General features: G+C 50.4%; 1 protein-coding gene across 1 annotated transcript in view; it reads left to right on the top strand.

Moving 5' to 3' along the window:
* Nucleotides 1–20,920, top strand: part of SPAG5 (sperm associated antigen 5) — a 620,821-nt gene that overhangs the window by 99,639 nt on the left and 500,262 nt on the right. The window lies entirely within an intron of this gene.

Raw genomic sequence — 20,920 nt, forward strand, 5'->3', positions numbered from 1 at the left:
CGTCACAGGATGAGACGGTCACGGTCCCCCACGGATTCCTCCGGGACCAGAACCTACTCTCCGACCTTGTTGGAATCTCCGGGGACGAGAGTATCGCCGGTTGACGACATCAGCACAATCCAGGATGTTCTCCTGAGGGGCGCAGCCAAGTTGGGTATCACGGTGACGGTGCCTACCCCAACAACATCCGTGATTTTCGAGACACTGCATAAAAAACACCTGTCTCGACCTTTACTACCCCTGGTGCCGGGGCTGGTAGAGCCTGCAGAAGAGTTGTTTCTCACCCCTGTGGTGACGAAGTCCGCTCCCTCGCGGCTCCTTAAGAAGTACAGGGCCCCGGATTCTGACCCTGCCTTTCTTCGGATGGATCCTACTCCGGATTCTGTGATAGTGACGGCGGCTAGGAAGCAACATGCCACCTCCCCGTCCTCTACTGTACCTCCGGATAAGGAGAGCCGCTGGATTGACTCGGCGGGCAGAAAGGTCTGTGGGACGGCCTCTACTGCTATGAAGGCGGCCAGCGCTGCGGCTTTGCTAGGGCGGTACGATCGTGCCCTATGGGAGTCCCTACAGCAGTTCGCTGAGTTCCTTCCCCGGGAGAAAAAGGAAGACTTTCAAGAGGTCCTGAAGGAGGGGATGCTGGTATCGAACCAGCTCATCAGCGCGGTTGCGGATACGTCTCTCCTGGCGGCACACGGGTACTGTCATGGTATCAACCAGCGGCGCCATGCATGGCTTCGGCTTACGTCACTCAAGCCCGAAGCTCAGCAGCGGGTGGCCAATCTGCCTTTCTCGGGTGAAACCCTGTTTGGCAAACATGCGGATGACGAAATGGCCCGCATGAAGGCGGCGGCCGAGACCCTGACGGCGGTCAGGCTGGAAAAGCCCAAAGAGAAGAAGACCTACCGCCCGTTCCAGAGACGGTTCGGGGGTCAAGGCCGTGGGCGAGGACAGAATTCGCGGCAGCAACAACAGCAGCAGAAGTTCCGGAAGCCCTTCCAGAAGCGCCAGAAGGGTAGAGGCGGCCAACAGTCCGCGGCAGCGAACAAAGGCCCGGCTGGGTCTCGACCCTGAGCGGTTACTTCCCCTACATCCGTTACCCACTCCGGTGGGGGGAAGCGTTCAATTTTTTCTGGCAGAGCAGAGAAAAATTACTCAGGACAAGTGGGTGCTGAATATTGTTTGCAATGGATACAGTCTTCGTTTCACCAGCCCGCCTCCCTCCATTCCACCGGTTAGCTCGCAGTTTCAACTGCGCGAGCTCCAGGCGGAGGTCAATATCCCGTTAAGGAAAAGGGCGATAGAAGACGTACCTCTGTCTCAAAGAGGAAGAGGTCTGTACTCCCGGTTCTTTCTGGTTCGCAAGAAGGACAAGAACGAGTTCAGGCCCATTCTGGATTTGCGACAAGCAAACAAGTGGATTCGCAGAGAGAAGTTTCGCATGCTGTCGTTTCATCAGATTTATCCTCAGCTGCAACAGGGGGACTGGCTCTGCGCTATAGACATACAGGATGCGTACTTCCATGTGCCCATTGCACACAAACACAGAAAGTTCCTGCGATTCCAAGTCGGCACCAATCATTATCAGTACACAGTACTGCCATTCTGGCTGAAGTCTGCGCCCAGGACATTCTCGAAGTGCATGGTAGTGGTAGCTGCGCACCTGAGAAAGAACAAGGTGTTTGTCTACCCGTACCTGGACGATTGGTTGATCAAGGCCTCCTCCTTCTCGGAAGCTCAAGCGCTCTTCCAGAAGACGTGCGTTCTGTTGAACAAGCTGGGGTTGCACATCAACATGTCCAAGTCAGTCCCGACTCCGGTCCAGTGCATTCAGTACTTGGGAGCCTCCATCAATACGCTGTCTGCAAGCGTGTCTCCTTCGGAGGAGAGACGATTATCACTCCGTCGGAAGGCTCAGGCTCTTATGACCGCTCCATCCACAACAGTGAGGACTGTGTCTTCTCTACTGGGATCGATGGCCTCTTGTATCTTCCTCACACCGCACGCACGGCTGCACATGAGACCATTGCAGGAGTGCTTGGAGGATCAGTGGGATCAGAGGAAAGGATCTTGGGACGACAGGATATGGCTGTCTCTACCTGCTCTTCAGTCTCTGAAGTGGTGGTGTTCGGCGGAGAATCTCCTGAGGGGTTCCCTTCCACAAGTACATTCCCACGCAGACTATCGTGACGGATGCGTCTCTCCACGGCTGGGGGGCGCACTCTGGAGACTTACAGATTCAAGGGACGTGGTCCCCGACGGAGTCCACGTACCACATCAATTTCCTGGAACTCAGAGCTGTTCACTTGGCACTGAAGGCCTTTCATCCGTCCTTCCGGACCAACTCTCTGCTTGTTCAGACGGACAATACGACCACGATGTATTACCTCAACAAGCAGGGGGGGGTCTTGATCGCGCACTCTGTCGCAGGAGGCGCAGGCGATCTGGCACTGGCTTCTAGCCAGAGGACTGATGATAACGGCTACCCATCTACCAGGTGTGCAGAATGTTCAGGCAGACGCACTGAGCAGACTGATTCAGGAAAACCACAAATGGGTCATAAACGACGAAGTACTAGGAGAAGTCTTCACAAGGTGGGGGACTCCAGACGTAGATCTGTTCGCCACCGCCGAAAACAGCAAATGCCGAGACTTTGCCTCCAGGTACTACCAGCCGGAGACGCTGGGGAATGCGTTATGGATCAACTGGTCGAACAGCTTTCTGTACGCTTTTACACCCATTCCCCTGATTCCGGCACTGCTCATCAAACTGTCCCAGTCTAGGGCGCGAATGATACTGATTGCCCCGGAATGTCCCAGACAGTGGTGGTTCACGGACCTGCTTCACCGGTCTCTCCTTCCTCACATACGGCTGCTGTGCAGGCCGGACCTTCTCACGAAGTTCAGGGGCAGATGTTGCACCCCAACCTCTCGCCTTTGAGTTTGGCGGCATGGCTCCTGAGATAGTGCAATATGGCCATCTGAATCTACCAGAAGATTGCATGGACATACTGAAGGAGGTTAAGCGAGCTTCCACTAGGACTTCTTATGCTTACAAGTGGAAGAGGTTTTGCATCTGGTGCGAGTCCAAGAACTATGACCCAACGACGTGTAAGGAAGATGTCATCCTTCCGTATCTTCTACATCTGGCGCAGTCTGGCCTTAATGTCCATTCCATTAAGGTTCATCTGGCTGCGCTGACTGCCTACAGGAAATGCCCTTCACAGACTTCCTTCTTTCAGATCCCTGTGATCAAAGATTTTTGGGAAGGCTTGAAGAAAGTGTTCCCTCCTGTCCGGCTTCCTTCGCCTTCATGGGAATTGAATGTGGTGCTGTCCAGATTGATGAAGGAGCCTTTTGAACCTATCCATAAAGGCTTTGTTGCAGCACCTGTCCTGGAAGTCGGCGTTCCTCGTGGCCATTACTTCGGCCCGCAGGGTGAGTGAAATTCAGGCGTTGTGTTGCCAAGAACCTTATACTGTATTTCATGCTGCTAAGGTTATGCGTACTCACCCTAAATTTCTTCCTAAAGTTATATCTGATTTTCATGTTAACCAGACCATAACTTTACCTATGTTTTTGGGTTTCGCCTGCCGAAGGCTGCGCTCTGCGCAGGTGAAATCCTATGTTGACCATAAGGACTTCAGGGAACGTCCCCCGGCTCTCATTGGCTAGCTCCATAAATGGAGGCTAGCCATTGAGTGCCGGATCTGTCCGTCAAGGCCGGACCAGATTCGGGGGCGTTCCCGAGATTTTTTCCCAGGGCGGAGTTACGTTTTTTCCCGTTCCCTCCCCTTTCACTGAAAGTCTGTCCATTCCCGCCCCCTCCGTGTGCCTTTCCACCCCCCCCCTCGCTGTCCTGTGCACGTTTCCCGCCGTCCGTGTCCTCTCCCGCCCCCTCCCGCCGTCCGTGTCCTCTCCCGCCCCCTCCCGCCGTCCGTGTCCTGCACCGGCTCTGAGTCACTGTGTTGTGCACCGAGAGCGCCGAAATATGGATGCCGGCATGGAGAAGGAGTGCAGCGCCCTCGGGGGGCTCTTCCCGACCATCATCAGCGACATGAAGGTAGGAGAGGCTCCTGCGCACATCGAGAGGGGTCGGTGGGGGGAAGGGCGCCTCTCCGGGGACGGGATGCAAGGAAGTTCTCTTTGGAAGTGGCCCGCTCCGTGTCTGCACTTCCCCACACACACTGCGGCATAGGGCCTCTTAGCAAAGGTCCCTTCTTGATGCGGGGCCCGTGGGCGGTGTGGTTTAGAGGGAGTCTGCCCTCGGATCGGGCGAAAGAGCAGGCCTGATGGGAACCGCGCCGCGCGGCAGTCACAGGCAGATGGAGGGGCCGCAGCGGCCTCTCTAAACAGAAGGCCTTCCCCCGGTCCCCGTGGCTTATTGATGCCTCAGCAGTGTGACGAGGATTGGGATTGGGGGGGTTAGTGATATTAGACTTCCACTCAGACATGACCAAAGAAGAGCATATGGCTGTGGGACAGTACTGTAATAATTAGAGGTAACTTGTTTTCATGCTGCGTTTAACACCACAGTTTATTCCGTTTTCAGTCCGTTGTTTTTCATTCGATTCCCATTGCCTTCTGGGAGATGTAGTCATGCATTGCTTCCATTAACCCAATAGGACTTGCATGTCTCTATACACTTGTTCGGAACAGAAAAGACCAGTTTTGAAAACCCAGTGCCCTGATGACATGGAGCTGGGTGTTAAACCTACACCAGCTGTTACTGTTTCCCAGTTGAATTCAATTCACAGTATTAACCTCCGAAGGATGAAAGGCCGAATTGTTCTGCCTTCAATTGAAAGACAACATCTGCAGCCCACGCGGATGTCAGCAACGGATGCTTAACTCGGTGAGGTATAGGGTGTGGAACAATAATAATAATAATTCCAGATTTGTAAAGCTCGATTTATCACCCCTAAGGGTACCCAGACGCTGAGGCCGTCAGGGAGGAGCAGGGCTGCTCTGATGAGAGCTTGTGTGATACTGTGATATGTCCATAAGGAAATGGAACTTCCCTCACTTCCAGGAATTAGCCGACCATTTAGCCTGCAGCCAGGACCAGTGCTTAATATACCCAGGCCAGGTGGTAATGCTGGCACTAATTTCTGGGAAGCGGGATTTATCTTTCATTATCAGATTTAGACTCCGAGCAAGAGAGAGAAAGGGAGAAATAAAGAGGAAGTGAAGAAATGCAAAACAGAGAGAAAGGAGGGCATGAAAAAGCTTGTGTTATTGTTTTTGCTTAGGAAAAAACGTACAACAAATCAAACTACACCTATTGAAAACACTCGAGTAAATGCAGAGATCTCAAGAGCACAAACTTTGCGTTTAACACCACAGTTTATTCCGTTTTCATGGCGCCGGTGCCTGCTGAGGGGAAGATGGCTGCCTCTGGGGTAGCGGTGAGCGGACTGCTCCTGGAGAAGGGCTTGGACATTAGCTTGGATGCTCTGCGTAGACATGATCCCTATATTCGGGGAATTCTGGACGTAGCCAGCCAAGTAGCGCTCTACACTTTCAGCCACACAGCGAGCGAATGGGTGAGTGCAGAAGGAAAGGCTCAGCGAGTAGAATAAAAAGCAACGGGGGAAATTGTATGTATTTATTTATGCAATTTTATATAGCGCGGACTTTACCCCAAGGTGTCGGAGCGCTTTACGATAGAACCAAGTACATGAGTAAATTTACATACTTACACGTTACAGATACAAACTTGGAGGATACCTGGATGGTAGGGGGGAGAACGTGGTATCCAAGAGTCGGTAAGTGAGGGGACCATCAGAAAGTGAATGCGACAAGAAGTGAGGCCAGTCAGGAGACTGAAGTGAAGATAGAATCGAAGAGGAGACCGAGAAGCGAGATTCACATGTAGTCTGAGTAAAGTGGTGGGAGCGAAACAGGGTTTTAAGAGTGCGCAGTAGAAAGCGTTGTGTTGGAGAAACAAGTGGGTGATAAAGAAACACAATTAAGCATTGGCGAAAGAGCGCGTATGTTAATAGAAAGTACTCTATGAAAGCGGGAAGCATAGAAGAGTTGGCAATCGTGGGTCTGTTGAAAAGGGGAATCGAAATAAGCCGCGAAGATAAATCAACACTGGAGGGAAAGACGGGAAATGGATGGCAGCTGAGCTGCGGGATACTGTTAACAGGTGTAGAGCGATGGTGAACAAGAATCCGAGGACAAAGCAATGAGGAAAATATGACCGAGGATGTGGACAGTAGACCATATAAATATTGACACTTAAATATACATATGGGGTTTTATATAGAGGGTTTTAATCAATCGAACGTAATTTTACCAAGCATCATGTCAGTATATATGTATGCAGAAATGATTTATATTTTGCTTATGTCTTATTTGTTAACTAAGTTGCCTGTTCCGAACATCCTGTAGAATCTGCGTTCAGGAACTGGACACTGTAAGCGTGACCAATAGGACAAATACGTGTAATATCGCCTATAATAACCATCGCATATTAATGATTAGCACATATTTTCAATTGCGGACCACAACACAGTCTTGAGAAGTGCTCACGAGTTTTTGTAAAGGGAACATTTATGCCATGCAGGCACCTGACACGCCTCAAACCCACACAAGGCTGTAGAAAGTGACTTTGTGTCAAAGAGAGCACCCACACAGAAGTAGCACATGCAACTAGTGGTGGGACAGCAACAGATTGATCGTCTCATAGAGGCAAGGGTGGTTTCCTTGGCTCATTACCTGTTGGAGTTGCTGGATTTAAGTACCAAAGGCACTAAACGAGCACTAGGGAGACATTTTTACTAATATTTCAGACAATGCAGAGGCCAACGTTGCTGCTTTGCCATCTGATCTCACCCCATGCCCTCACTCACTTCTTACCCCTGTACTCTCAGCTCTTACCCCTCTGCCCTCAGCTCTTCCTAGGCCCTCACTTCTGGCACCTGTGCCCTCTGACCTCAACCCAGGCCTCCAGCCCTCACCACGCTGCCCTAACCTGTGCCCTCACTGACTCCTGTGCCCTCAGCTCTTACCCCTGTGCCCTCAGCTCTTACCCCTGTGCCCTCAGCTCTTACCCCTGTGCCCTCAGCTCTTACCCCTGTGCCCTCAGCTCTTACCCCTGTGCCCTCAGCTCTTACCCCTGTGCCCTCAGCTCTTACCCCTGTGCCCTCAGCTCTTACCCCTGTGCCCTCCGCTCTTACCCCTGTGCCCTCCGCTCTTACCCCTGTGCCCTCCGCTCTTACCCCTGTGCCCTCAGCTCTTACCCCTGTGCCCTCAGCTCTTACCCCTGTGCCCTCCGCTCTTACCCCTGTGCCCTCAGCTCTTACCCCTGTGCCCTCAGCTCTTACCCCTGTGCCCTCAGCTCTTACCCCTGTGCCCTCAGCTCTTACCCCTGTGCCCTCAGCTCTTACCCCTGTGCCCTCAGCTCTTACCCCTGTGCCCTCAGCTCTTACCCCTGTGCCCTCAGCTCTTACCCCTGTGCCCTCAGCTCTTACCCCTCTGCCCTCAGCTCTTACCCCTCTGCCCTCAGCTCTTACCCCTGTGCCCTCAGCTCTTACCCCTCTGCCCTCAGCTCTTACCCCTCTGCCCTCAGCTCTTACCCCTCTGCCCTCCGCTTTTACCTGTGCCCTCAGCTCTTACCCCTCTGCCCTCTGCTCTTACCCCTCTGCCCTCTGCTCTTACCCCTCTGCTCTTACCCCTCTGCCCTCCGCTCTTACCCCTCTGCCCTCCGCTCTTACCCCTCTGCCCTCCGCTCTTACCCCTCTGCCCTCCGCTCTTACCCCTCTGCCCTCCGCTCTTACCCCTCTGTCCTCAGCTCTTACCCCTCTGTCCTCAGCTCTTACCCCTCTGTCCTCAGCTCTTACCCCTCTGTCCTCAGCTCTTACCCCTGTGTCCTCAGCTCTTACCCCTGTGCCCTCAGCTCTTACCCTGCCCTGTGCCCTCAGCTCTTCCTAAGCCCTCAGCTCTCACCCCTCTGCCCTCAGCTCTCACCCCTATGCCCTCAGCTCTCACCCCTCTGCCCTCAGCTCTTACCCCTGCCCTGAGCTCTCACCCGTGCCCTCAGCTCTGACACCTGTGACCCTCGCCGGTGACCATGGCCAGCATGGCGGGGGAGATCGTGGCCTTCCTGCTGGCCCTGTCAGGCTGGGTGCTGGTCTGCTCCACGCTGCCCACCGACTACTGGAAGTGTGCGGCTCTGTGTGTGGCTCTGTAGGTATGTATGTGTGTGGGACTCTGTGTGGGTCTGTGTGTTTGTGTGTGGCATTTGCGAGAGATTAAGCTATTGGCATTGTAAATGACAGTGCCATTTATTTATCTGTTTTGAAAACCAACACATAAATAAAAATGTTGTCATTTACAATGCCAATAGCTCTAACTTTTTCGAAGGCGAAACCGTTGCATTGTAAATGCTTGTTTCAGAATCCTTCCTCTCCAGCGGAAAGATCCCTACATTCCCTGGATGTCAGGAGGGTGTTGAAATTTTATCTGGATAAAACCAAGGATATTCGTAGGTCAGACCAATTGTTTATTAATTATGGATCAGTCAGGACGTGTCTTGCTACCTCTAAACAGATCATCTCGAGGTGGATTGTGTCCTGTGTACAATTTTGTTACCAAAAGGCTAATAAGACCTTAGGGGGTAAACCTAAGGCTCATTCCACCAGGGGCAAAGCGGCCACGACTGCTTTGCTCCGTAATGTTCCAATTGCAGAAATCTGCAAGGCGGCCACTTGGAAGTCGGTCCATACCTTTGCTAAGCATTACTGCCTGGACACTGATGCCAGGGCAGACGCTCAGGTTGGGCAGGCTTCGCTGCGAAATCTGTTCGCACAATAGTGGTGTTATTTCTCTTTTCTCCACCGCCGCTTTGGTGTGGGGATGGGCTTGCCATTCAATTCACTAGATTATGACTATACACAGAGATCCCCTACTACAGAAGGAGTAGTTTCTGTCCTGTAACTCCAGTTTTGTAGTAGGGGTATCTCTGTTATAGTCATAAGCGCCCACCTTCCTCCCCGGTGGAGAGAGATATTCATGTAAGAAATGCTACAGGTCTGGCGTGTTACGCCTTCAAAAATAACTGAAAGTAAAAGGGACCTGCAGTGCATTCTGGGATACTGTGAGACTTCTGGAAAGTTCTCTTAAAGGCACAGTATTCTGTTCTGAGCCACATAATGGCAGCCTATGGGGCTTGTCTGTCCACTTCTTCCTCTCCATCATTCCAGAGGGTTTTGCTGTTAAAGGCAAGGTTTTTCTCTTGGAAAACCCTGGACAGGCTGTGTTTGTGGATTTTTGGTGGAATTTCTAGTTGAAGTACTGGACAGTGTAGCCTGTGGATATAGGCTGCATTATCTGTCTTTAAATTATCTCTTAAGTGTCGATGAAGTTCTGCAATGTTTGACAGTTTAAGAGATTATTTTTGATTGCTCCGGGGTCCACGCATATGGGCGGGACTATTCACTACATTATGACTATAACAGAGATACCCCTACTACAGAACTGGAGTTACAGGACAGAAACTACTCCATATAAAATATACTGTGTATTCTTATGTGTGAACCTATCTACAAAGCAGTTGTGCACTGTACAAGAAGAGTAGTGGATGAATTATGGACTAGCAGAGGACCTGGCACATACTACTTTCAGGTAGTGGGGGTCATTCTTCACGTACCATACATAAGATGGGCGCAGTATGTGTAGTTACATGTGATTAAGATTTTACCTGAAGAGCTGTGTCTTAATTTCCCTATTAACTTGAAGGAGTGATGAAGGGCAACTTATGTTTCAAGAAGGATTTCTAGGTCCTCGGTGTCTAGCAGGAGTAGGCTGTTTTTCCCTGTTTACTCGTACTTGAACATTAATGGCTCAAGTCTAGTGATTCCACTGCTGTGTGTTGCTTTGGCCATTGCAGAGTTTCATCTTTTCAGCCAGATAGTGTTGCTTTGGATTTAACTGATTTGAAGGTTAGGGGCAGCAGATCTTGTATTTGATGCAGGCATTTACGGAGAGCCAGCAATGTTTTTGAAGTGTGGTGGTAAATGGCTGTACTTTCTCAGTTGACTATTTGAGACTCCAGTAAGCAAGGCGGTGCTGTTGTCCAGATGAGATGCCACCACGCTTGATCAGCTGTTCACAGTCCACATTTTGGGCTAAATATAGAGTTTGAGTAGAAGAGATGCTTTGCAGCAGTTTCTGCTTTTTTTTTTTGGTCTGTGGACCAAAGTTTGTTGTTCCTCTTACAAGTTCTACATGGGATTTTCAAATGATCCTGCTTCACCTCTCGTCTGACCTGTGTGGGATATTAACCTGGTTATCCATTTTTCTGGTGGGATCCTTGTTTGAACCTGTGCATTCATCTTTTTGTTCGAATCTGTTTTATTAGTTTTATTAAAGAAAGCAGACATGTATATCACAATTCCCCTCTTGCTTAGGCTACAGTCACTCTTTTGTAGCACATAAGTTCGGCACTTATATGATGTTAGTTTGCGCATAGTCATTACATTGTACATACTAAACACTCAGTCATGATATCCCACTGCGTGTAGGTAATTTAGACCCCATCCATGCTGTCAAGTTGGGAATCATTTATTGGGGTGCTACATCAGTATTGTACTAGTATGTGGACCGATCTGCCAACTCTGGTGGCGGGCAACGTTTGGGAACACTTAAACAGAATTAGGACAATGATACTCGTTTTAACTCGAACTGGAGCATCTCTTCCTGTTCCCTATTTTAGTAGGCGCATGTTCGCCTTCTCGTCGCGGTCAGTAAGTACACAGTGCCAGGCCCGCATCTGATGTTGTCTGGCTGTGGTTTTACTGGTGTTCCGTACTTTGGGTGTTAACTCGTGTCGCCTAATTAATGCTGTGCCAAAATGGGTGCCAATATGTCATCGATAACCACATCTTGCCCCTGCAAACCACACAAAATCGTGCCCAGTATGTTGCATTTGGGATTTTACATTAGCCTAGTGCATCCTCTCTGTGTAGCGCAAAGCACTTTCCATTTTAGCCCATACTTGTAGGGACTGTTTCCAAGCCAATGCCCTCGGTGTTCAGGTGACTGTCATCTTTTAGTAATCAATTGTTTCCCCACTACTAACCCCAGAGCGATAAAGCGAGAGGTCACTTTTTGACTTTTGCTCCTGCGATAAATGTGCTGGATGCGCGTTTCCCGCTCCAGAGGTACTGTGAGTTGCATTCAGCGTGTCAGGGCATCGGTTACTGTTCTCCAGTATTCCCCAAGCCGCGGACAGCTCCACAGCATGTGTAGTAGGTCTGCGTCCATGGTATAGCATCAGGGGTACCCAGCGTTCACGCAGTTGAAATATTTATTAATTTTGGCCGGTATAAGATATGCTTTTTGTGCTATATAATATAGTATTAAATAGAAGCGCATGTTCTGTGGTACGCTAATAGGACCCTCTAATACAGTGGCCCACTGTGAGAAGTTGGCCTGATAGGTGATGTTTCCAATTCTGGAACCACCTATTATCAGACCAAACAATCCCTTATGGTGTCAGGTTGTAAGTCAACCTTGTTAGACAAGCTATACTAGGGGTAGCATGGACTAAGCAGCCTAAAGGCTTAACTTAAGAGGTCGTGTTAAGCGAGCTGTTTTACCACATACAATCCTGTAATATCAAATGAAAGGACACCACACAAGTATATATTATAAAAATATATGTGTTTATTACTAAAAACAATCCCCAGTATTCTTTATGAATAAAGGGACACAAGCGTTAAATCAAAAGCACAGTTTAAACATACAAAGATGCACAATTATGGATGAGGGCGGGGGGCCACTCAAACCATATACTAAACAAGTGGTATAAGAGATACCAATCGAACAGTGGTTAGGCCTAGGGCCTAGGGAATCGCTGGGAGCAGTCAGGACAAGCAGTGCTGAAGTCGGGAGAGGCCCACGGGATTCGGGAGCAGTGCGGAAAGCGCACGCATGCACCAATGTTAACCAATGGTGCGTAAAAGTTACAAAGTTAAAGTTTAAGGACACTTCCGCTGAACCTAGAGGAACAAAACTTAAGACACAGACCCTAGAGATGTGTACCAATGTGGGAACACCGGCGGAGCAAAGTTACCTCACCCACAGGAAGCGGGTGCACAGGGTCGAAGTTGAGTCGGGTTTCGTCACGCAGGCTCTTGGTGCTTGAAGCTGAAAGGGCTGCAGGCGGGGTGAAAGAGAAGTGTCCGGTGGAGTCCAAGGGTGGACTCGAGTCGAAAAGTACCTGAAAGCAGAGGGGACAGAGTCTGGGTCACTCAGCAGTGACCAGGGTGGAACCAGGACGGAACCAGGCAATGTCGGGCGCAATCAGGTCGCTGTCGAGGTGCTTCTCTCCGCTGTCACGTGGGCTCTGGGGCATCTACGACGTCCAGGAGCAGGTCACGATCTGTCCCACGCAGGCTCTCGCCGTCGGCGCTGTCGGCTTCAAGATTGGAGCAAACAACACTTGGCAAAAGCAATCCACGCGGAACCGGGAGATTGCTTCTCACTCGAACCAGGAGGGTCAGAGTGGGGGCTCCTTTTCAGGGGAGCTGGTGCAAATCTGGAGCAACCAGATTCACAAGTCGATTTCAAGTTTTCGTCGGCACAGGGGCCACTAGCCGGCTGGCAAGTGACCGGGCCAACGCGTTGAGCCAAAAGTAGCAGAAGGGCCCCACGCAGCACTCGATGAGTGTAGAGGGGTGAGCTTCGGTGCAAGAGTGGCTCAGGGTTGGGGCTTCTCAAACCCCGGTGTACAGCTTCGAGGGTCACTCGTGGGCTGCACAGTCAGCGTCTCGTGGTCAATTCAAGATGGCGTGCCCCACGCTTCCGGTCGCCTCCACGGGTCTCAGCTCTGCAGGGACTGTGGATCGGGCTGTTGGAAAGCAGGCAGGCTTGATCTCGTCGATCTCTGTCGCTCGAGTTCCGGCGGGAACTGCAACAAAGTAGACGCCGATAGCTGGATGGTGCCTGTTTGCACAGGGTGGTCACTCCTTGACCACAAGGGAGATTCTTCGGGCTTCTACGTCGAGTAGGATGTCGAAGGGTCCAGAATTTCGTTTCTTATGTTTCTTCAGGATAATCTAAAGTGCTTTGGCACTGCTCCCAGTCTTATACTAATTTTGGGGGCTGGATTACCTGCTAGGTCCCCTCCTATGGGTGGGACCCAGGAAGTGGGTGGATACACCCCCTTCCTTTGATCCAGGCCGCCCTGGCACGAGGGCTGGAGTGCCCCAGAACCGGTTTGGCCGGATTATGCAAGGGGCAGCCTTGTGCGCCCCAGGCAGTGTCTGGTTTCTTTCAAACCTCCCTGCTACAATCCACTATCTCCTGTCTGGAGGGTGGTAACACCCCCCTGCGACAGGAAACCCTTTGTCCAGGCCCCATTTGGCTGAGTTTCGGTCAGCTTCAGGGGGTCAGACTCTTGTCTGTGGCAGAGGCATCCATTTTGTGGATCTAAGGTCCTTTTAGAAATTAACCGCATTTAAGTAAAGTAACATGTCTTACCCCTCTAGAGGGGTGGAATGCTATCCCCGTCGCCAGAACTGGCGAGGGGATAGTATTCCAAATCGTATGACACCTTACACGACATGTTTTGATAAAGCCAAACCAAAGTTGCTATATAACCGCGAGGATTATAAGGCACTTAAGAGTATATGGTATGGCATTATCCTGAAACAGCTTAGGGAGTTGTTCCCGACGGCTGCAGACAGGCTCAGCTCATGCTAGAGCTCCATCTCACATAAAACCAAGCACTCTGCTTCCAGGATTGGTGAGGCCTTCCATAGGAGTGGCTCACAGGTTTATATGTGTCCAGATATAGGTTTAGATATAGGTATACTATATCTAAGCAAGGGGTGATTACACTACCTTACCCCAGCTGAGTGATCAGCCAGTTGTGTCAATTTATGAACCAGCCAGGGGTGGCAAAAGATATGCTGCAGCCCCTGGTAGGCCTTGGTGTCCCCTATGCCCTGGGCACCTATAGTGCATTATACAGGGGCTGACAAGGAGTCCATTTCCAATTGTGGTATGTACCTAGGGTACATGGAATCCATTTTACAGAGAGAGCAGATGGCCTGGGGCCCTGATTAGCAGGGAACCAGGTCAACTAAGTCAAAAACCAGCTAAACACAAGGCAAAAAATCTGGGGTAACCATAGTCAGGTAGCCACCTTCCTACACAACCCCCCCCCAAACGAAAGGAGATAAGGCTATCCTTGGCCAGGTAAGCCTATATTGCCTGAGTGGCCATATAAGGAAGTACCTGCACTAGCATGGGTACCCCCTTTCTCATGGTCCACTAAGCAGTCCCTCACCCTTGGGGTATTAGAGGGTCTCCACCATAGGGAATCACTACCTTGGGTGTGTTTATGCAAAGTTAAAGGCTGGTTTGGATATGGAGTATTGAAGTGAGGCTCTACTAAATTAGGGCTTAGCTTCCTCCAATTATCTTCCACCAGTGGTGCCTTTCTTTCTTTAACTGAGTTGCACTGTGCTCTCAGGGTCAACCTCTGGCTACCTAAAGCTGGAGGTTGGGTCCCTCTGTTTGGCTTGCTGGAGGGACAGTTCAGGTTTGGGCCCTTTGGGTCCCAGGTTTGGCTGTGCCCAACAGAATCCATCTGTGGGAGGTCCCTAACTGTTTTTAAGGGGGCTCCCTCAGGAGTTTTTAAAGTTTTCACCTTACTAGGGCTACTAGTTTTGGTGCCCCTAATCTGTTGATGGGGGTGCTTTATTTGACAGGAGGCCCTCTGGGTCTCACTCTCCTTCTTGTCCTCTGCAGCCCTGGGCTGGCTAAGGCAAGGGAGAGAGGGGCAGGTTACCTGCTCCAGACTGGGTCCCACCTGAGAAGGGTCCACCGCCATCAGAGGCTCTGTCAGGCCAGGCCTAACAACCTCTGGGGCAGTTCCTTCATCAGGGGTAAGATCAGTTCCCTGAGGAGGCTGATCCTGTCCTAAAGTCTGGTGAGGGGGAGATTTCTCTTCCTCCTCCATGCTCTCAGTTTGTGTGGAGTTATCCATCATTTCAGGCTTCACAACGCACATATCAGTTTGAGTTTGGGCTGTGGCCATCACAGCCCCACCAACCTTTTCAGGAGGAGACTCAGTTTGGGTTTCTGCTGTTATCATAACAGCTTTGCTATTCTGTTCAGGAAGAGCTTTTGCTAAAGATGGGGCAGAGAGTTTCTCAGCCCTACCAACCTTCTCAGGAAGGACATCTTGGATTGGGGCTGTAGCCATTACAGCCCCACTAACCTTTCCATTGGAATTTACCATTCTAGAATGGATTTCCTGTTCAACCTCAGCCCAGGCTGAGATTTCCAAATCATTACCAAGTAGGCAGTCTACAGGCAAGTTCGATGACACTGCCACTCTCTTTGGGCCAATGACACCTCCCCAGCTGAGACTTACTACTGCCATGGGATGATTTTTTTTGATGCCATCAATGTTTGTCACCTGGTATGTGGCACCAGGTAAAAGTTGCTTAGAGGGGACTATACCATCAGCCACCATGGTGATGCTAGCCCCTGTGTCTCTAAAAGCTTCAACTTTCAAACCATTGATGATGGGCTCTTGTCTATACTTGCTCAAGGTATTTGGGCAATCAGAGAAGTTGGCAAACCCCATGCCAGTCTCATAAACAAGATCATTGGGTGATGGGGACCTGGATAGGCCAGGGTCCACCTGAGCTCCAAACGTAAACCCACCCAGATTCCTGGGTGTGCTCCCACTTCCTGGGGGACTACTGCTGACAGTAACAGGAGGTGTTGGAGCTGGCTTTGGAGGTATATTTTCTTTATTGCCATTCATGGGACAACAGTTGTCTGTTTTGTAATGCCCAACCTGATTACAGACATGACAATAAGGCTTTTTCTCTGTTGAAGAAGTGTCTTGGGACCCACCCCCATTCTTGGAGTTTTGGGGCCCTGGGGAAGTCTTTTCTTTATTTTTATCCCCACCCTTATCTTGAGGCTTGGTAGACTCCTTCTTCTGATTACTGTCCTGATTCTTAGGCCTAATCCTGGTTCTGACCCACTTGTCTGCCTTCTTTCCCAATTCTTGGGGAGAGGTCAGATCAGAGTCCACCAGGTGCTGGTGTAAGAGCTGGTTCTGACAATTACTTAGGATCTGCTCCCTCATAATCAAATTATACAATCCTGTAAAGTCATGTACTTTGCTGCCATGTAGCCAACCCTCCAGAGCCTTAGTAGCACAATCTACAAAATCAGTCCAGTCCTGTGTCTGTGTCTTCTGGGTGTCTCTGAACTTCAACCTGTACTGTTCAGTGGTTAAGCCAAAACCATCTATTAGGACACTCCTCAGGACTTTGTAATTGTTTGCATCCTCATGTCTGACAGTGAGGAGCTTATCTCTCCCTTTCTCTGAAAAGGAGTACCATAAGATTGCTGCCCACTGTTCCTCAGGAACCTGCTGTACCATGCAGGCTCTCTCAAGAGCAGTTATCCACTTGTGGATGTCATCCCCTTCCTTGTAGGGGGGCACAATCTTTGTCAGGTTTCTACTATCATAGGACCTGGGTTTCTCTTTAGGAATATTGCTGCCACCAGTGGCATCTAAGCCACACAATTTCTGCTCTCTTGCCAAGGCAAGTCTAGCTTGAGCCAAGGCTACCTCCTCCCTCTCTATTTGGAGTTTGACAGCCCTCATTCTGGCCCTATGCTCTATCTTCTGAGAGGCAGTCATACCTCTCTGAGATTCTCTTGAGGCACTAGAAATATGAGAGTCCCCTGAGGGAGATCTCACTCTTCTGTTGCCTGGGAGAATGATATGGTTGGATCTGGGGAGGTGCTGGCCCTCTCCATTTCCCAGTAGGTCTAAGTTGGCCTGGTTAAGCCTGGCAACTTGGACCTGGCTACCCCTCTGATCCTGATCTTCTGGGTCCTCTACATCTGAGTCCTCCTCCTCCTCTTCTTCCTCCTCTTCTCCTTCCTCTGGAGGGGCATCAGTTACAGGGGGGTTTACTCCATCTCCTGATTCTAAGGGAGCTTTATTTCCCTTCTCTAAGTCATCCTGCTCTAGAATGGCTATCAGGATAGGACAGGTGGGACTTCTGCCCCTTTTTAACCCTCTTGATATGCACAAGGCAATCAAGTCCTTTCGGGTTAACTTGTCATAGCTGGAAGTTGCCTTGGTAAGGTCAACTGTCACAGGAGCAGACCCTGAGGCTTTTCCTGTGTCAGACATGACTGCTAGTGAGGTGTAAGTGGTGCACTTACCTACACTAAGTGTTTTCCTACTGTACCTTGCTAGTGAGTTGTAGTCAGGGCGTGCTAATCCCTTTAATCTACAACTACTAAGTTCAGTAGAACTTAATATGCTAAGCTTTTGATTTATATGTACCTAGAGGTACTTGATGTTATCTTTCAATTTGATAAAAAGATTGCAATGGTAAAACAACAGCAAGCTCAAATCCGCACCGCTGCTCACCAATGTGAGAAGTTGGCCTGATAGGTGATGTTTCCAATTCTGGAACCACCTATTATCAGACCAAACAATCCCTTATGGTGTCAGGTTGTAAGTCAACCTTGTTAGACAAGCTATCCTAGGGGTAGCATGGACTAAGCAGCCTAAAGGCTTAACTTAAGAGGTCGTGTTAAGCGAGCTGTTTTACCACATACAATCCTGTAATATCAAATGAAAGGACACCACACAAGTATATATTATAAAAATATATGTGTTTATTACTAAAAACAATCCCCAGTATTCTTTATGAATAAAGGGGCACAAGCGTTAAATCAAAAGCACAGTTTAAACATACAAAGTTGCACAATTATGGATGAGGGCGGGGGGCCACTCAAACCATATACTAAACAAGTGGTATAAGAGATACCAATCGAACAGTGGTTAGGCCTAGGGCCTAAGGAATCGCTGGGAGCAGTCAGGACAAGCAGTGCTGAAGTCGGGAGAGGCCCACGGGATTCGGGAGCAGTGCGGAAAGCGCACGCATGCACCAATGTTAACCAATGGTGCGTAAAAGTTACAAAGTTAAAGTTTAAGGACACTTCCGCTGAACCTAGAGGAACAAAACTTAAGACACAGACCCTAGAGATGTGTACCAATGTGGGAACACCGGCGGAGCAAAGTTACCTCACCCACAGGAAGCGGGTGCACAGGGTCGAAGTTGAGTCGGGTTTCGTCACGCAGGCTCTTGGTGCTTGAAGCTGAAAGGGCTGCAGGCGGGGTGAAAGAGAAGTGTCCGGTGGAGTCCAAGGGTGGACTCGAGTCGAAAAGTACCTGAAAGCAGAGTGGACAGAGTCTGGGTCACTCAGCAGTGACCAGGGTGGAACCAGGACGGAACCAGGCAATGTCGGGCGCAATCAGGTCGCTGTCGAGGTGCTTCTCTCCGCTGTCACGTGGGCTCTGGGGCATCTACGACGTCCAGGAGCAGGTCACGATCTGTCCCACGCAGGCTCTCGCCGTCGGCGCTGTCGGCTTCAAGATTGGAGCAAACAATACTTGGCAAAAGCAATCCACGCGGAACCGGGAGATTGCTTCTCACTCGAACCAGGAGGGTCAGAGTGGGGGCTCCTTTTCAGGGGAGCTGGTGCAAATCTGGAGCAACCAGATTCACAAGTCTATTTCAAGTTTTCGTCGGCACAGGGGCCACTAGCCGGCTGGCAAGTGACCGGGCCAACGCGTTGAGCCAAAAGTAGCAGAAGGGCCCCACGCAGCACTCGATGAGTGTAGAGGGGTGAGCTTCGGTGCAAGAGTGGCTCAGGGTTGGGGCTTCTCAAACCCCGGTGTACAGCTTCGAGGGTCACTCGTGGGCTGCACAGTCAGCGTCTCGTGGTCAATTCAAGATGGCGTGCCCCACGCTTCCGGTCGCCTCCACGGGTCTCAGCTCTGCAGGGACTGTGGATCGGGCTGTTGGAAAGCAGGCAGGCTTGATCTCGTCGATCTCTGTCGCTCGAGTTCCGGCGGGAACTGCAACAAAGTAGACGTCGATAGCTGGATGGTGCCTGTTTGCACAGGGTGGTCACTCCTTGACCACAAGGGAGATTCTTCGGGCTTCTACGTCGAGTAGGATGTCGAAGGATCCAGAATTTCGTTTCTTATGTTTCTTCAGGATAATCTAAAGTGCTTTGGCACTGCTCCCAGTCTTATACTAATTTTGGGGGCTGGAGTACCTGCTAGGTCCCCTCCTATGGGTGGGACCCAGGAAGTGGGTGGATACACCCCCTTCCTTTGATCCAGGCCGCCCTGGCACGAGGGCTGGAGTGCCCCAGAACCGGTTTGGCCGGATTATGCAAGGGGCAGCCTTGTGCGCCCCAGGCAGTGTCTGGTTTCTTTCAAACCTCCCTGCTACAATCCACTATCTCCTGTCTGGAGGGTGGTAACACCCCCCTGCGACAGGAAACCCTTTGTCCAGGCCCCATTTGGCTGAGTTTCGGTCAGCTTCAGGGGGTCAGACTCTTGTCTGTGGCAGAGGCATCCATTTTGTGGATCTAAGGTCATTTTAGAAATTAACCGCATTTAAGTAAAGTAACATGTCTTACCCCTCTAGAGGGGTGGAATGCTATCCCCGTCGCCAGAACTGGCGAGGGGATAGTATTCCAAATCGTATGACACCTTACACGACATGTTTTGATAAAGCCAAACCAAAGTTGCTATATAACAGCGAGGATTATAAGGCACTTAAGAGTATATGGTATGGCATTATCCTGAAACAGCTTAGGGAGTTGTTCCCGACGGCTGCAGACAGGCTCAGCTCATGCTAGAGCTCCATCTCACATAAAACCAAGCACTCTGCTTCCAGGATTGGTGAGGCCTTCCATAGGAGTGGCTCACAGGTTTATATGTGTCCAGATATAGGTTTAGATATAGGTATACTATATCTAAGCAAGGGGTGATTACACCACCTTACCCCAGCTGAGTGATCAGCCAGTTGTGTCAATTTAAGAACCAGCCAGGGGTGGCAAAAGATATGCTGCAGCCCCTGGTAGGCCTTGGTGGCCCCTATGCCCTGGGCACCTATAGTGCATTATACAGGGGCTGACAAGGAGTCCATTTCCAATTGTGGTATGTACCTAGGGTACATGGAATCCATTTTACAGAGAGAGCAGATGGCCTGGGGCCCTGATTAGCAGGGAACCAGGTCAACTAAGTCAAAAACCAGCTAAACACAAGGCAAAAAATCTGGGGTAACCATAGTCAGGTAGCCACCTTCCTACACCCACTCAGAGTTTGTGAAGTGACGCTGAAGATCTCCCTCCCAACTCTGCTGCAAGGGTGACAGTACTATCGCTGTGTGATGCTTGAGGAATGTAGTGAGCCACTTTGTGAGGTCTCGGCCTTGCCCCATGACATGTAGGTATTGTATTGTTAAGTGCATTGGGGGTTCGTGGGTCATGTGACCCCAGTGTTTGCTTAGTGTTGCTATAATTGCACGATGCAATAGGAACTGACCCGGCTGGAGTCCATCCCCTTCAACCGCGAGGCAAACGTTATCAGGTCACCTTCACGATATAAGTCTCCGATGTCATGAATACCTCCTTCTTCCCATTGGCGCAGCTCCAATAACGTGACTGTTGAGGTGTCTCTGGGGGTTCTCAGCAGCACGGGTGCGTCATTTTTGTGTGATGTATAAGCTCTTGCAATAGCAGCGATATGCTATATTGAGCAATAGCTGGGTTGGCTTCTTCTTTTTATTACATAGGTGAAACAGAGTGAGGAATACGCAAAGGGACCAGGGCGGGGAGATGGCCGCTGTGTCGGGTAGTTGACACGCCGGAGAGCCACCTGGCCACCCATTGCCGCTGTGCAGCAAGATAATACTGCTCTAGATTGGGCAGTGCCAGCTCTCCTTGATTTATCGGTAGATAGTTTCCGAAGATCTAATCTGGTACAGGAGTTTCCTAGATAAAACCCCTTACTGCTCCTTCAATGGTTCGGAACAATGGCGGTGGCATATACA

Source organism: Lissotriton helveticus, chromosome 3_1 (genome assembly GCF_964261635.1).
Source record: "Lissotriton helveticus chromosome 3_1, aLisHel1.1, whole genome shotgun sequence".
NCBI classification, from domain to species: Eukaryota; Metazoa; Chordata; class Amphibia; order Caudata; family Salamandridae; genus Lissotriton; species Lissotriton helveticus.